Source organism: Excalfactoria chinensis, chromosome 3 (genome assembly GCF_039878825.1).
Source record: "Excalfactoria chinensis isolate bCotChi1 chromosome 3, bCotChi1.hap2, whole genome shotgun sequence".
Lineage (NCBI taxonomy): Eukaryota > Metazoa > Chordata > Aves > Galliformes > Phasianidae > Excalfactoria > Excalfactoria chinensis.
The window spans coordinates 15,997,976-16,015,679 of record NC_092827.1 but is presented as its reverse complement, the minus strand read 5'-3'; the positions used below and the strand labels follow the sequence as shown (position 1 = coordinate 16,015,679).

At 35.7% G+C, this 17,704-nt stretch overlaps 1 long non-coding RNA gene across 1 annotated transcript; it reads left to right on the top strand.

The window, feature by feature from the left end:
* Window positions 1–6,143: 6,143 nt before the first annotated feature.
* Window positions 6,144–16,597, top strand: LOC140250656 (uncharacterized). The gene is made up of 3 exons (XR_011903228.1): window positions 6,144–6,171; window positions 10,538–10,625; window positions 15,913–16,597. It is a non-coding gene; the product is annotated as an uncharacterized lncRNA (long non-coding RNA).
* Window positions 16,598–17,704: the final 1,107 nt, after the last annotated feature.

Genomic DNA, 17,704 nt, shown 5'->3' with positions numbered 1-17,704 from the left:
AGTTAGAAGTTCACATTCCATTTCATCTGCCTCATAAAATTTTTTAATTCTGCAGTAGATTTCCAGCTCATTAAATGAAGGTGAGATGGAGTTTGCTTACAGATCAATTATTTCTGTTTAAAACCTACCAGAAGTGTTTTCGTTTGCTTTCTTCTTTCTGTCTTTGGTAACTATAATGTTGTAATTAAACACAAACTTTAAATGATAAAATCTAGCATATTTATATAGAAACGAACAACCTTTTCTGTAGCTATACCATGACAAAATAATATAACATTGTTTTTTAGAGACTTTCTTAGATTTTTTTTTATTATTATTATTTTTTTTCCCTTCCATTTTAAACTTCATGTCTCACAGGACAGTGTTAAAACTGATAGAATACTTTAACTCTGTGTTTCTGATACACATGTGGATGTCTTTTGTGTGCAATTACGCTGAATATTCAGGATTTAAAAGGTCTGGCTTCATAACAATTACAACTCTATTGGGATTTCACTCTTAAAGCTGGGAATATGGATTGTTATTTTATTTCCAATTGTTTGGTTATGTCCAACATACATGAATTGGCTGAACTAGAACCCCAGAGAGGAAACCATCATGCAATATTTCTAATAAAATGAAGGTAATGCCTTCAAAAAAATGTATCTAGCTATTTCTCAGGAAACATATTCCATATGAAAAGAGTAGGTGACATAGGTTGAATGTTGAGAATAAAGAGTACGTTTGTTGATATTCTTCACACAAACACACAAAGATTGAATTTCTGAATGAGTACAAAAGAAAAATCAGTTTTATTTAAGGAAACTGAGAAGACTCAAAACAGCTGCATATTGAATTTTAAATTCCTTGCCAATTCTTTTAAATTTTCTTGCTTTAATTGATCTAAATTTCCATTGCTTTTGTAAGAGGACCATTGAACCACATCTTCACATCTTCAATATTCTACTCAGGTTAGGTAAGTTTATGATTGTTTTAAAGAGCTGCATGAAGTACTTCCTGTTAAGTGATAGGCGATTTTCCCCTTCTATTTAAATCTAATTGTACTGACCATAAGATAAAGGCTTCTACCATATTAAATACAACAATAACAGTCCACCAACTGAGTAAACCATTATTTTGTAACACCAGTCTATGCTCTGGGGATGCATTTATTGAACTTTAAACAAAAAAATGTCATCAGCAACCCATTTCATCTAGCTGCATAACATCCTTCTACCAATCACCCAGTGAAGCTGTCCTATTTCGCTTATCCGTCCCACTCAATGAACTGTAAGCACACTTTTGCCTAATGATAAGGGCACTGGGGGCCATATATAATTCAGAGGCTGCTTGAAATGCACCAACTAACTGTCCTGATATGATAATCCTCTCACTGGGGGCTTTCATTTGATGTCTAATGTAAATCCATGTTTTTAAGCTGCAGCATTATTATCATTATTGTAAAAGAAGATAAAAAATGAAGCAGTAGTGCTGGTTCTGATGATGCCTGAAAACTAGAGTTGCTTACTATGAAAGCTAGTTAACATAATTCCCAAGTGCAAAACAAAGGAGTGAACTTTTGCATACTATTTGAATGAACAAAGGAATACTCCAGTATTTATTTATTTATTTATTTATTTATTTTAATCAGAGCTATCTACCTAAAAAAAAGTAGCTTCCTAGTTACCAGAAATCCAGTCTATCCTGAGAAAATAATTGTTTTTTTTTTTTTTTCATTTTTTTTCATTTTTTACACAGTATATCAACAGAAATCATAACATATTTGCAGAATATGTAATTTAATTATATCTACTATTCAGTCAGATAAACAAAAAAGGTATCTGATGCCTTTGCACATGTGAAAATAGAAGAATGAAAATCTTATAAGGAATGCAGGTCAATCAATTTTTTGAAGTATTTTCTTTAGCTAGCCAAGAGCTTAATCACCAATGAAAACAGTAAACTGATTGTCTCTTTATTAAAATAAATTGAAAATATCAAATGTTAGTTAAAGTAAATCCGTTAACATTCAGCAGTCAGTGCAAAAGTGCTCTATGGGGTAAAAAGGCAGATTAATTCAAAGCAGAGCCTTAGACAGCTAGCAGCATTGCTTCTCTCTGCACCCTCCAATTCTACAATTCATTTATCCCAGCTGGTGTCAATCATCATTAGGGTACTATGGTTAGGCTATGGTTGGACTTAATGATCTTTGAGGTCTTTTCCAACCTGGGTAATTCTATGATTCTATGATCTATCAGAACTTTCTTTGGCTTCCAGGTAAATGTAGGATTTGGGGTTGTTTAAACTTCTTCTGGCCTAACGCTGAGTATCTGCAAGGATACTTTTTTTTTTTTTTTTTTCTTAAGATGCTCACAGGCCCAGCCCTCTCAAAGGAGCTGAAAATTCCTGGTAGCTAAATTGCTTCCCAAAGTTATATGTTTCTGTGGGTAAGTTGTATTATTATTCTCCTTGTAATGTTTCACTCCATGAGACTGCAATCCTCAAAAAATAATAAAAAATTCAGTTCTCCTTTTCTGAATTCCCATCTTCAAATTTCTGTTACAAAAGAAGATGTTGACGATGTTAGAGAACTCTCCTCAAGGTTCTGTAATCTTAGAGCCTCCAAATGATCCTTGTACGAAAGTTGAAAGACTCGAAGTATCTTCACGCGTTCTATCAGAAGCTCTACTTCTTTGATAGACTGAGAATAAGCAGACATAGAAACATTCTTGGACTATCTTCAGTGAGTATCTAGCTAGGGTAAACTCTTGTAATGTATTCCTGAAACTTTTCTATTTCATTACTTTTCCCTCTGCTTCATTCATACTTGTTTAATCAGCCTCTGGAGTTCCATCTTAAATTTGTTCTTTTTAATATTCAGTCTCTCTCTGTAGTTACCACATGAAGAACAGACTTAATCCTCTTAACTTTTCTGCATCTTTTGAGACTCTATCATTAGCCCCTAAAATTGAATACAGATTTCCAATAAAAAATGGAAATATCTAAACAGAAAAAGGGTGTGGAATGGAATTGGAAGCATGAATTTGAAAAAGCCATTAGAGGGGAAACCAGAAATGAAGTATGCAGGCCAACTCCAAATGAAAGATGTCAAAACTTTAGGTCTTCTATAAAAATCTTGTGTTCTGATTAGCTTCTCAAAGTAGTGTCAGATTTTTCATTAATTTTCTCCAATCAGGTTTTGAATATTAATGATGCTTTTCATGGAAACCAGGCTGAATCAGCCCATAAACCACTGTCATGGAATGAAAGCTATTTTTATGTTTATTTACTTATTTTTATCTTTAAAGCCTCTATCATATGCTGGAGTGAAATACACTGAGAGATTCTCCCATGGATATCAAGGGAAGCACAATCCCTTCTTCAGTTTACAGTATGGAGTGTGAGACGCAGTGGAGGTATGGGAAGGTAAGAAAGGAAGCAAAAGAAAAAAAACACAGAGAGGAAAACCAGGGGAAAATTTTATCTGTCCTTTATTGAGCATTAGTTTGCTCTGATTACCTAGTTTGATGTTGCATGCAAGCCATGACAGATGCCAGAAAGACAGTTTGAAGGAGGGAGAAATAGCATGATAATAGAATGTTTAAGCCTCCTGACTAAATTCCACAGGTATGAATGAGGACTTTGCAGTGAACTAGTGCTGAAAATCCCACTAACTGAGATGATCCACCTGTAAATGAATACCTGCCTGAGCTGAGAACTTAAAGACAGCTGCATTTGATACTGCCTTTACTGTTCCTTGTGTGTTGTTAGCTGTAGAAGCTTATGGGCTCTTAATCATGCATGCCAAGGCAACAACATTCAGTGGATTTTTGACCACACCATTCCCAATGCAACTCACATTTGGTTTTGGATCCAGAGATGTTGAAATATTCATTGGCATAGTCAGGAAATAACAAGACCACACCTTTCTTGTCTATATGAAACTGAATATGAAAGGCGAATTCTTCCCTGAAATGGGAGCCTATGACTCTATGGCTCATTATTCAATCCTGTAAGCAAAAATAATTTATCATAAACACAGAACCATTCAGTCCCTCTTCCTTATTTATCCAGTTCAACTAAAGAAATTAGACTTAAATGGAACTTGAAATACATTTCTGGGAATTGACGATCAGCTGGTCTACAGGATAAGAAATAAAGACTAGTCTCCAGCTGTAGCTACCAAAGGAATCTATTTTTAATGTATTGAGGGTCACATACAAAATATTCATATATGTGCCAGGTACTTCTGAGTTAGATGTACATTTGAAGAGAAAATAGCAATCTTCTGGCAGTCATTTCACCACAGCACAAGGAGCTTAACTTCATCAAGTATATTATTTGCTTTGAATTATTCACTCTACAGTGTTGCTATGGTTACAGCTGTGTTACTTATCTTCTCATCATTATTATTTTCTTTTTAGTCATTATGACTTCACTGTAAATAGTATTTTATTTTTTTTTTCTGAACATGCGATTTGCAAAACGAGAAAGAAACAAGGATCACAGGAACATCAATATTGATATTATATGCCATGTGGCTTTGGCACTGACATTAGTGTTCCTATGCATAAGTACAGCATGACAGTCATATAAAGCAGCCAATCAACATTACTTTACTTCTTTTGATTTCTGTACTGATGTCAATGCATAAGGTAACCTAATGAAGGCATTGTAAAAATAATATCAAGTCTTATATTGCCAACATTGCAGTGTACATTACCATTAATATATTGTTTAAAGGTGGATCACTGCCAACTGTATTAGAATAAATGCTGCATGAAAATGCTAATAAGTTTTGAAAACAATAAAAGCAAAAAAGTTCTGTACCATACCTGGTAGGATTTTTCAGATTCCATATTCCATCTTCCTCTATATACATATATATATACATATATACACACACACACACACACACATATATATATATAAATTTTCTGCTAGTATAATGACCTTTCACAGTTTGATAAATTAGCTCATTCTTGAATAGCAAATGACTTGTCAGCCAGTAGTATTTCAGTTCTTCAGCAGACAAATAAAAGAAATATTTAATGTACATTTTCTCATTTGGAAAAATTATCTTTACCAGGAAAAATTTAAATAAGGAATCAGGATCCGCATCTTCATACACTTCTCTGGGCTTAGACAATAAATATCTTAATTTAAAATACAATGAGGCTGAAATTTCTACAGGAAGTGCTAGAAATGAACATTGTACAAAAACCAAACAAATAAACAAAACTAACAAACAAAAAGAAACAAAATACAACAAAAATCCCCAACATTTTTATAGTTTGAAAAATGAAGATGATAAACTCTGTAAATTCCTAAAGAGTAGTTTCCATGACATGGAATATTTTATCATCTTGTTGAGGCAGTTATCATCCACAAAGTAATCCTTTAAGGTAGGATCTTTTTGCTTCTTTTAGCTATGTACATTTAATCACATAAATTTAATGTTAGATAGTTATGCTGCCTTTATGGATCAAGACAGCAATGTTTATGTTTGGTATGGTTTTATATATCCTAAAGTGGATGATTAAGATATGTCAGATGAATTGCATGTAAAAATATTTATCTCCATCAAATCACTAGCTGTATTATGAAACCCTGAAGTAAAATGACCCTAATCCAGCCTACAAATCTATCTGTTTTTCACAAAGTTGCTATTATCTCTCCATTTTCCAAGTCTGCCTTACAACAAGGGAAGGTTTAAAATCACCATTTCATTTTTATTTATTTTTTTAATGGTAGTTTTATTATGCTGATAATATATAAAAAAAAAATAATCCATAAAAGTGCATTATTTTTATTTACTTATATTGCAAACAATTTGAACATTTGAATTAACTTCAAAGATTATTATTAACAAAGAGCAAATATGTATATGCATATATGTATAACAGGTCCATATTACTCAACATTTTGTAAAGCTGTTCTATTAAAAGTCGTAGATGAAGTCTCATGTAAAGCATTTATAGCAGAATTGTGAAGTCATGGCTTGAACCAATGTTAGAGCACCTCCTGGGAAGGCAGGGCAAACCCAGTGGAGCTCAGGTGCATGCAATGTGTCTGAGCGGCAAGAAGGAGTGGAACCAAGGTCCACCCCTTTCGGGATCTCATTTAAGGGTTGGCAATGGAGTCAAAGTTACCTTTCTGAGGATCCTTGTTTACCTTGGGGGTTTTCTCAGGGTTAGCAGACCTTTTTCTTTGTTTCTGTGTCTATGGCTGCTGCATTTGGATTTGCCCTCTCTTTCTGTAGCAGAGGACTTTGCTTTTAAATGAGCCTTCTTTCTTGTGGTTTCAGGTAGCAGGTCTGGAAATAAAAGTGAGGAAATTGAATAGAAAAAATGGTGATTGCATTAACCTTGGCATGGGTGCAGTTTGTTGTTCATGTTAACAAATAGACTAAGGGAGTATAAAAGAGGATTCAAGAGCTAGCTGAACATTTCTGTATGTTATGCTTCACTTAGAGCTCAGAAGGATATGCAAAGCTGAAGGAAAACTGAAGCGTATTGTAATTTTAAGCTTCTGTGTTAAAGTCTGTGGGGTAAAGATGAAGATCTTTTCTTAGGATTATTTGTATCCCATGTTGGCATATTATTTATACTTTCTACATCTCTGAGTTTTGAGCTTGGAGAAATCAGGAATTGAGGCCAGCTATTGCTCAGAAAGCAAATTAACAAAAAGTTAGGCGTTGTCTGACTGCTGTTGGTTGCTTTGCAGAGAAAATAAAGTTCTCTGTAAAAAGTAACTTACGGTTGTTTGTCATTATAGTATACCAACCAATGTGTTTAGGTCCTTGCCTATGTTGATATGAATTTTGAGAGCGTCGTTGCCATAGGAAATGTCCTGATGTTACTGTCAAGAAATTCCTTCTGCGTGTGTGCAGCAGAACTTTAGACTGTTGTAGATTATCTAGGAACTGTGTAACATCATTTGTCAGGAATTTCTGAGAAACTGAATAACTTACGTAGTTATCTGTCATAATACTTTGTGAGCTTTTTTGTTTTACTTTCCTCAGGAGTTTTCACAAAGGATTTCAGTGATTAGTAATGTGTGTGCGAGCTGTAGCTCTGAGTAGTTGTCCCCTGAAATGTTCAGAAACACATGAGGTGAGAAGAGTTTATCTTCTCATATATAGTACAGCAATATATCAGTAAGTAGGTCATAGCATATACACTGCTGAATATAGCGATCGAGCAGTAATTGCCAGCAGTCCCTCAGAGATGGGAAGGTCAGAGCAAATGATGTGAATGAGTAAAAACCCGTTGCTGCCATTCTCATTGCTCCTGACACACTGTCATGGTTTTATGATTTTTTTGTTGTCAGTATTCCACATCATAACATCGCATAGTGCACTGGGAGTGAAAAAGTTAATGCTCCATTTCTGGATATACCTGTCTCAGAAGAGAAGGAAAACTACATAGCCCAGAGGACTTTTTACTACTGTTTCTGTTTTCCATTCAGAGGGGAAGATAAAACTCTTTGCAGGTCATGAGATGGTCCTTTTCCCTTTTCTGCTTGTCTCTGCGTGTGTGTGTTCTCTAACCATCTCACCTTCAGCATTAGAGTAAGGCCTTCAGTTTTGGACACTTATAGTTGGAATTGAAGCTAATAAATCAAATAAATTAAATCATGTTAGCTTGCATTCTGATATCTTATTTGCTATATTAGCTTTCCTCCTCAAATTGTCGCTACTGTTTTGTTTTTAAGCCCATCTCCCTACTCTTTCCTATCCTCTCCCTTTCCCAGCATGTGTGTCCATGGGTCCCCCTGCCCTGTAAGTCATGGAAGCAGGCTGAACTGACCCATAAACCACAGGCGCACACCCACATGTGTCCAAAATGTATCTTTTCATTACAGTGCTTTTTTTTTTCATGCTGAAATGAGATACATCTATGATAACTTCTGGAAAAGAAAGTAATCTGCTCTCTATGCATTTCCAGAGTGAAGGATAGGAGCGATAGATAGATATTTAATAGGACTTATAGTATTTTCCCTCTGGTTTCCCTATTTTCTAAAATAATTGGTGAAGCTGCAATCCAACATCAGATATAAAATCTGTGATATCTGCTACTATTCTTATAAGTAGAGCTGTAACTTCTATGCAGCCAAATAAAGCAATTATCAGATAATTGAGAATTCATGTATCTTAGGAGATGTTCATTTTTCCATCTGTATAGTGGCCGGTATGATATGGTATGTGAATGTTTAAGGTGAGTTCTTTATCTTCCTTCTAATTTCTTTTTTATTTTGTGAAGTGCTAGCATATTAATTCTGCATTTCTATCTATTTAAAAATGCATTTTATGCATTCCTGTGAGACTATGGAAATTCATAATAAAGTTCTTTTGTCATCTGTCAGTATATGTTTGTGAACCTTAAGCCTACATTAGTTCTGGAGAATTAAACAATGCCAGGACATGACTCCAGCTACTGGAACATTCTTGTTTATACTGGTGAATTATTCAAAGGTTTCAACAGTTAAATGATTAAATTATTTAAGCATTTTGCCCTGAGACAGAAAGAGTTCTAAAATGCATCCAAACACAGTTCTGTAATTAACTCAGTCTGGAGTCTCTCTCCAAAAGTAGTTTGGGTGTGGTCATCCTGTGCTGGTGATTAAGACAAAGTTTAGTAGTAGAGGTTCAGCTTGTGTGTTTTCTGTAAACCCAGAAGACAACTCATTTTCAGAAGTACCTCAGAGGTTTCAGTAACTATGTAAATAGTCTAATACTATTTTCTCTATTAGCGTATTCAAATATTTATTGCCTTCAGAATTAAACTCACTTCTAGAACACATATCTGTTATTACCGTCAAAGACATTAATGTAAGAATGCAAGAAATTGTGGCAACAGCCAATGATTAAAGATTTTGTATTAACTTTATTACTTAAGTTGATAAATATAGAACATCAAAAGGGACATAAGCATGGTAGAATATGCTTTAGTAAATTGTGAAGGGATATTCTTGGAAATTTGTTTTCAGTATCTGCTCAGTTCTAGTGACAACATAAATACATAGTGCAAGTTTAAGGACAAAGCAATCGGTATTATGAATGTAAGGGATATATTCTTGATTACTTCTGTCTTTTGATGCTGGGATTTATCATGGGATCTGAAACTGCAAGTGAAACTATTTTTGGAGTTACTTGGTATAATTATCAGATCATTTACAGGAACTTGTAATTACTCTGCAGTACATCCATATTTAATAGATAGTGTTTTTTTCTTTTACTCACCAGAATTCTGATTCTACATCACTGAAATGAAAGGATGATTTGCTAGTACCCTCAGTGTCATTGGATCAGACCATTATATATCAACTATATTTGTATAAATAAATTTATGCCAAGTTTATTTCAATAATTCATGGTAGCCAAACAAAATTAAATCTAAAATAAGAAATATTACTAATATGTAAATGTGAAGTTTTGTGGAACTTTTAAACATATTAATTTTGCATTGAGACTTTTTTTTCTTTTTAATTTTTTTTTTTTTTCCTCGAATCATTAAATTTGCATGCACTACATTACTGGATTGAACTCATTTTCTCTCAAGAAGTGACTGGAGAAAGTTTTCATATGTTGAAATCAGATGTCTGTGGCTCAGGACAACAGTTTTATTCCTTCTTTTTTAACTGAGTGTCCCTGATAAGTAGTTTATGTCATGCTCCCATTTAGCTACGTGAAGAATGAGTGTTATAGTCACAGACAATCTCGAAGCCTCTGTTACTTGTGAAACTACATCAGTTGCTTCAAAAATGATGTCTCCTATTTGTTTCCATAGAAAGACATAAAGAGCACAATAGCAGTTTTTGATAGAGCAAGTTCTTAGCTATAAAACCCTTATTTTCAACATAGTAATTACCGTTAGTTATGCATTTTTAACAATGATGAATAAGAGTCCATATCCCTCGCGACAACAACAAAAAAAGCAAAAACAAAAAGCCTGCACCACCAGAGATGACCCAGAGTTTTACAGCTGCTGTGATGGTACTCATTCACTTTCCAAAATGAACACAAAGCTTTTCTGGGAGAAGGTGTTTTGGAGATCGTGCCCCTCTGAAAAATCTGAATGACTCAGAATGGTGTTATTTGGTGCTGAAATATTAACATTTTATAGATTGCCTAGGTATATCTCTAATTTCCTGCATTACTTCTGGTAAGAACACATTGACTTTCAAAAACCTCAGGCCTATGACCCTTAACCACAATCATGTCACCTTCTCAGTGAAGGGAAAGGGGTGAAGAAGGGTATTAAATTTTTTTTTGAACAAATTTATATTGTGTGCCATGAAGGTATTAGAAGCAAGCAATGAATAATTGCCATGATTTGTAACTTTTATAACAAGGGAACTTCTGGATACTTCTTTAAATGAGTCAATTGTTCAGCGCAGTAAGTCTGTCCCATGAAAACACCATCACAAATACTGCTGACACTTGCTGGCTGAAAGGAATAAGTTTTTAACAAAGTTCAAATGTAAATTTTATTTGTGAAAATTGCGGTATAAAAATCATGATTGTGTCCTGTTATCTTCTTTTTTTTTAATGAAGCTTCTAGCACTTCATAACTCTGCTGATCCTGATTTTAGATGATGTCCTGAAAAGACAACAATTTTCTCAAAGCAGATGCAGAACTGAGGTTAGTGTCATTAGGGTTTTCATAGTTGCCATAAATGAGAATAGACTTCAAAATGAAAAGATGAATTCATCATTCATATCTGAAAGGTCTAATGTGTCCTTCCTCTTCCTTTCAGTGTGATTATCGGGAAACAATACACAGAAAAGCAAGTAAATAAAAAAAGAAAGAAGAAAAAAAAACAACCTTCAATTTCTGTGGGATAAACTGGAAGTGATTTAACTGTCAGGTGTTTTTTTTTTTATTTTCAATTAATTATGTTTCCTCATTTAAAATCAATCTTATCACAATAAATTGAGAAATAAAGCCTGTAATTGAAAACATTTAAATGTTTGAAACATACCTTTCTTTCAGTGATCCTGTCCATATAAAATTCCTGTTGTGATTTTCATCACTGCAAGTAAACTAAAGTTGAGAACAAGCAGAACTAAACTCCACACTCAGAGACTGCAATGTAAATTCAAAATGAATGTATTGATAATGGTGTTGCTATAGATTTATTTCTATTTGGTGCAATTGCAATATGGCTATTTGTGATCAGATCCTGTCTGGTAGTTGGAAAGATCCTTTGACATCCGATGAAGTACGTTGTTTTTAAATGCATGGGTAGTACTGTATGGCTCCTTCTGTTGAGTTCCCTGTACTAATAGAGTATCACATCCATTCATAGAGTGAAAAGAAAAGCTTACTGTAGAATTGGTGCCAAATAGACAATTGATGCCTTGACATAATCTGAAAACAAATAAACTTCTCAGTAGATGTTAAACTGATATTGGGATCATGGGACTTCTGTTATCTCACTTCCGTTTAGTTTATTTCTTGGACTTTTTGAATCACCAACAGGCTTATAAATGTTGTTATTCTTAAAAACAGCTTTTTTGAAGTGCTAAAGACTAGACTTATTAGTAACTGTGCAGTCTGTAATGAAACTGTGTACTGAATTAAACATTAGGGCTGACATCTGACTTGTATGGCCTTGTCTTTCCCTCTAGGGAAAATGAGCCAAGTGGTGTTCTTTCATTTGAAAGATATACAGAGGAATAATAAGTTTGAGGTCAAGGAAGCAGAGTGCAGCTTGCACTTTGAGGGAAAGTCTGTGAGGTCCTTCTTTTCCCTGGGAGAGCATTCTGCAATATTAGACCAAGTTCATGGAAGTTGGCACCAATATACATTTTAATGCAGAAAATTTCTTAGTGTCAAAGAAACAAAGGGATTGTGTGTTGCCTTTCTCACTGTGCTTGAATCAGTGCTTTGATGTGCACTAAAGGCCACCAGTCAATGAGGGTAGCTTTGCTCTAACTCACCTGAGAGGTGATAAAATTGGAATAAAACTGGAATGATGAACACTAGGTCATTGCTGCCAGATGGAAATAGGTTCTGGGACTGCTGAAAATATTGCTTAGGGAGAGTTCCCCTTACTTCATCATCAGCCAGAAACTGAGGAACATGGAGTGTAGAATGACCTGACAATTTGAAGGTTCTTATTTTCCACTGATAAGGATGGCTTCTGAATCTCAAGCTATTTCGTTCTGTTATCAATAATTCAAGCCTTACTTCTGTTCATCTTCAGTTGGTATCCTCACTCAGCTGGTCTTTTCCAAATGATTTGTTGATAGCTACAGTCATCTGCAGTGAAACGAAAGTGCAATGTGTCCATCCTATCTGTGTTGTTTTTTACGGTCGTAAACCAAAACTCAGTGCAGACAGCTCCATGACCTAGGTTTTGAACAATGAAAACCTATCTGATGTTCATTACTTGTTAAGTAGAATGGTAGGAATGGCCACTCTAACAATGAGGATGCTTTACTATCTGATAGTTGGAGACTAAGCTATCTTTTCTACTTTATTATAGCAGGACTAATTGCACTTATTTAACTCTCTCATGTCAGTTTACTTTTACCAAGAGTTCTTTAAACTGCTTGTCTCAAGAATAACACTTATATGTCTGATTCTGCAAGCTGAATTTAGACGGGTGCAAATTCTGATTCAAATTCATTGAGATGATTTACCTTTCCGACATTATGTACAGGTTTAAACACCTTGCTGAAGCAGATCACAAATCATGACTTGCAAGTACGGAATAAGAAATATGGAATGGAATAAGAAATATGAAATGGAATAAGAAATACTTGTGGAGAACTTAGGGACTGATCTAAGGAGCTAAAGTATTCTCCTAAGTAATTACATTGAATGATATTATTTCTGTAACCATGGTTGCTCTCATTGCCTGAGCATGAAAAGCTTAATCTCTTGAAGCTCATTAGCTGTGATTATATTCACTTTTTTTTTTTTTTTTCTTTTTTTTTTTTTTAAAATCAGACCTCATCTCTTTGTAAGAAATACCCAGCTTACAAGTCACACAGATTAAACTGCACAGGGTCTGGTGAAAGAAAGGGTCAGGAATGATCACTGTGTTTAATTTTGTGTATCTTAGTACAGAAAGGACATTGAATCTACTCTAGCATCTCAAAGAAAGGCAACAAGACTTATGAAGGGTTTGAAGAATATACCTTATGAGGAGCACCTGAAGGAACTGGGGCTTTTTAGTTGGAAGAAGAGGAGGCTGAGGGGAGACCTTATTGCTCTCTTCAACTACCTAAATGGTGATTGCAGTGAGAGCAGGGCTGGTCTCTTCTCACTGGTGACAGGTGGTAGGATGTGAGGAAATGGCCTCAAGTTGCATCTGGGGAAGTTTAGGTTTATCAGTAAAGACTTCTTTACAGAAAGGGTTGTTAAGCACTGGAATAGGCTCCTCTGGCACAACTTGTGACCATTTCCTTGGGTCCTGTTTGTTGCCTGGGAGAAGAGGCCAAACCCCTCCTCATCACAGCCTCCCTTCAGGAAGTCGTAGAGTGCAACTTTTAGTGGAGGGCTGTTAGTTAGGGTAGTGTGCTTAGATTCCAGTTGTTCTTGATGATTTTTAAGGTCTTTTCCAACCTGAGCAGTTCTATGATTCTATGAGAAAATGGTGGATCTTCTGGTGACCCTGATACCTTGTAACCCGACCTAGTCAGTGAGCAGCAGTCTTGTATATGTGCAACAGGGTCAGAAAAAGAGTTAGGAAACAAGTTAGGTTCAAAAAGCAGATGCTTCCTAAGGTCAGGTCAGGGTGAAAGGAGATTGCATACTGTGATGAAGTTAACTGAGGGAGAATTAGAAAAAAAGAATTAGTGCTCACATGTCAACTGTTTACAGACTGGTTTGTCTCAGTTTCATGACTAGTAGAATGGAGGGATTTCAGAAAATCCACACCTCCTGAAAAGGGAAACAGGGGACCCCAAAATAATTAAAATCAGAGGCAACGATCTGAGGAGAAACAAACTAATTTACTAAATATCATAGTATCATCATATCATAGTATCATAGTATCGTGCGAGTTGGAAGGGACCTTAGAGATCATCGAGTCCAACTCCCGGGATTCGAGCCCTCTGTGTAGCAGAGCGGCACTTCTACCCCCTGCTCCACAGGGGGGGATTCGAACCCGGGCCCCCTGGTGTTGCAAACGGGAATTTTACCGCTGCGCCACCGGAGGCACACGATGGTATCGGAAATATGGTATCGGAATGCAAGATAACACACTATAATACAATATAATTAGACCTGAAGCTAATAAATCAAATATAATGAGAGAGTATCTGAAAGCTGTAGGCCTTACAGTAATACTGAAGTGATGCGCAGCATCAGTCGGGATGGGCAGCAGCAAGGAAAGGTGAAGGAGAAGAGAGATGAAGAGAAAAGCCCAATCAGGTACTGGAGTTTTATCTCTTCTCTGACTTCAAAGTCCCCCTGGGGAATGTAGTTCTTCTCTTCCAGACAGGTACCTGGAACTGGAGCATTAACACTTTAACTCCAAGTGCACTACATGATGTTAAGATGTGGAATGCCAGTAACCAAAAATCATACAGCCATGACATCAAGTTTCAACTATTTGGGTCCCTGCAGTGACAACCAGAAGCACAGCTGTGGTCGCAACAGCTGCAGAGGAGCCATTTCTGTCATTTATTTTTATGTATATTTGTAAAGATTTTATTTTATTTTTCTCACATCACAGTAGTTATAGTGGACTGGATGGATATATAGCTTCTCAACACATACACAGTGAAGTGTGGGAAGTTAGGACAGCAACAACTGCTAAGAAGTCCCAAAGAGCATTTTATTTCTTAAAGGTCATGCATATGATGGCTGTTAGATACCTTGAGGAATCTAATCAGTTGGAATTGGTTTTGGTCAATTGGGATCAGAGTTACTTTTATTTGGCTGCTGCAAATATATCTGTTATAGAAAGGTTGATCAATGTATGATCACAGTTTTTAATGTGTAGGAAAGGAGGAAATAATATCATATCATAGTATCGTGCGAGTTGGAAGGGACCTTAGAGATCATCGAGTCCAACTCCCAGGTTTCGAGCCCTCTGTGTAGCGAAGTGGCACTTCTACCCCTGCGCCACAGGGGGGATTCGAACCCGGGCCCTCCAGTGCCGCAGGCAGCAGCTTAAACCACTGCGCCACTGGGGGCACACAAATATGATATTCAGTGGCTTTCAGTGGTACCAAATCAACTTTTATGTTAAGACTCAGTATTTTGTTGGTAAAATTCTGTGAGTACAATGAAGACTTTTTTCTTCTCAGTACTATATGCAGCTCTATTTTATATTGTAGAGAGGGAAAGGCAAGTTGTAAATAACTTCTACCTTGTAACCAAAGTCATCTTTTTAAAATATTAACTCTTCCATTAAGTAAAGTTGAAACTGAATTGTGTTTCCTTTAGCAAAATAAGTAAATAAAGAATAAATGCAAGAGTTTTCCATATTCTTTGAAATATGTATGTGCTTGAAGAATAGAATCAGAATGCTGACTAGATGAGGTTTGTCTGCTTTGTGTAATCAGAGCAGGATCATCTGCACAACTAGCAAATAAAGGTAGTAAAAAGGTATGCAATTTGAACTACTTTATTCGTATTTAATAACTAGTTATGGACTTGTTAAGAGACAAACATACAGATTTATTGTTGAAAGTAAGAGTTTGTTATTGAGGGTGGCAAAGTCTTTTTAAATATTAGACTGTTATGGTCAGTATATGAGCACATTTCTGTAAGAGTGGCCAATGTTTCATATTATATATTAGTTCAGCAAACGGTCTGGAATAAGGTTAATATTGAAACTGTAAACCAAACTGGTCGAGAAACTGTTGAATGTTCAATGTTCACACCTCAGCGCAGCCCTGTGAAATTTCTCAGATAAGATCCTGAAAATCTTTTTTTTTTTTTTTTTTTTTTTTTCTTTTGCCTGCAGATGTGGTCCTTCTCACCCTGTGACAGAATACATTAACTTCAGGGAAAGTGGAAGTGGAATCCTACTCATATGCAGATTTCTTGAGCTAAAGAGAAGCCCCTTCTCAGTTAGCTGGGAGTACAGGGGTGTTTGGTCAAACACTGAATAAAGCATTTCTATTGTCAACCAACACTCAAATGAAAGATAGTGGATGAATGGCCATATTCACCTTGAACCTAAGGTAGCACCTGAATTTCATCAAACTGTATTCCATCAATTCAATCTACATTTTCAAAGATTTTTAGCCAGATGCATTTCAGTGTTTGACTTTGATCATCTATTTGTGGTATCTGTGTCATAATTTGTCTGTTGTAAAAGTTGGATTCTCAAATATTTCTCTCAGGTATGATGCTGATGAAACTTGATGTATTTTGCCTTAAACTATTCTGTAAATCCAGAGCAAATATTCAGTGATGATAATTTCATCAGCAGCAAAATACTTTCAATGTTTTTTTCTGACCCTAGAGACAAACTTCCCACATTTCTAAGGTAGATCCCAGTGACCTAACTGCTCAAGTTCAAAAGAAATATAATCTGGTCAAATGTCTGCATACACACTGTTATAAAGGATCTGGGAAAACCATATTATCAGAAATTAAAGGGGATCTGAGCTGAAATGATTTGTTTCAGTTCATGCCAACAACATAAAAATTACTGTCTCTGTTTTGGGAGTATTTTCAAAACAATACTTTTATTTTTCCTTTGCAGCAAATTCCAGTGTTTTCACTTTTTATTACTATAAAAGGAGAGAAAAATGTGACAGGTAAAGGAAGCAAAATAAAAGAGCAAAAATTTTTAATGCTAGAATAGTCCTTTATTTTATTTTTCGTTTTTTATTTTTTGTCTTCTATAGATATTTGAAACATGACTTGCTTTTTATGGCTATATTTATACTCCTTTGTTGTATCTGCAGACATCTCAAACAACATATGCATAATAAAATCAAATTCTCCATTTACAAATTACAACAGTAGTGTCTCAGAGCATATCTGGAGCAGAGTATTTTAAATTCTGCTTTTGTCAGCTAAATATGCAGCTGTCAGTAACTAATGAACTAATGAAGAGTAGATAATCTTGCATACACTAGTTGTTATTTTCCAAACATTTAATAATTACATTAGAGGATTTTTGAGGTTTTTGTTTGTTTGTTTGTTTGTTTTGTTCTAGTTTCAGTAAATATTGAAAACTGTTTATTCTCATTTGAGTTGTGAATGAGTTTAGAACCTTGTTATGCATCACATACTTTTATTCAACTTCATTCTGCAAGGTTGTTCCAAGCACTGAGAAAACTCATTTCATAAATTCTGATTAAACTGACAACACCAAACTCCTTTAAAACTTATATATAGATGAAGCCAATAAGATGAAGTTCAACAAGATCAAATGCCCGGTCCTGCACTTTAGCTACAACCTCAGGCAGCACTGCAGGTTTGGGGCAGAGTGGCTGGAAGACTGTGTAGAGGAAATGGAAATGGACCTGGGGGTATTGATTGATGCCTGGCTGAACATGAGCCAGCATTGTGCCCAGATGGCCAAGAAGGCCAATGGCATCCTGGCTTGCATCAGAAACAGTGTTGCCAGCAGGAACAGGGAAGTGATCGTCTGTCTGTACTTAGCACTGGCGAGGACTCATCTGGTACTGTGTCCAGTTTTGGGCCCCTCACAGTAAGAGACCCTGGAGCTTGTTCAAAGAGCAACAGAGCTGATGAGGGGTCTGGAGCACAGGCCTTATGAAGTGGGGCTGAGGGAGCTG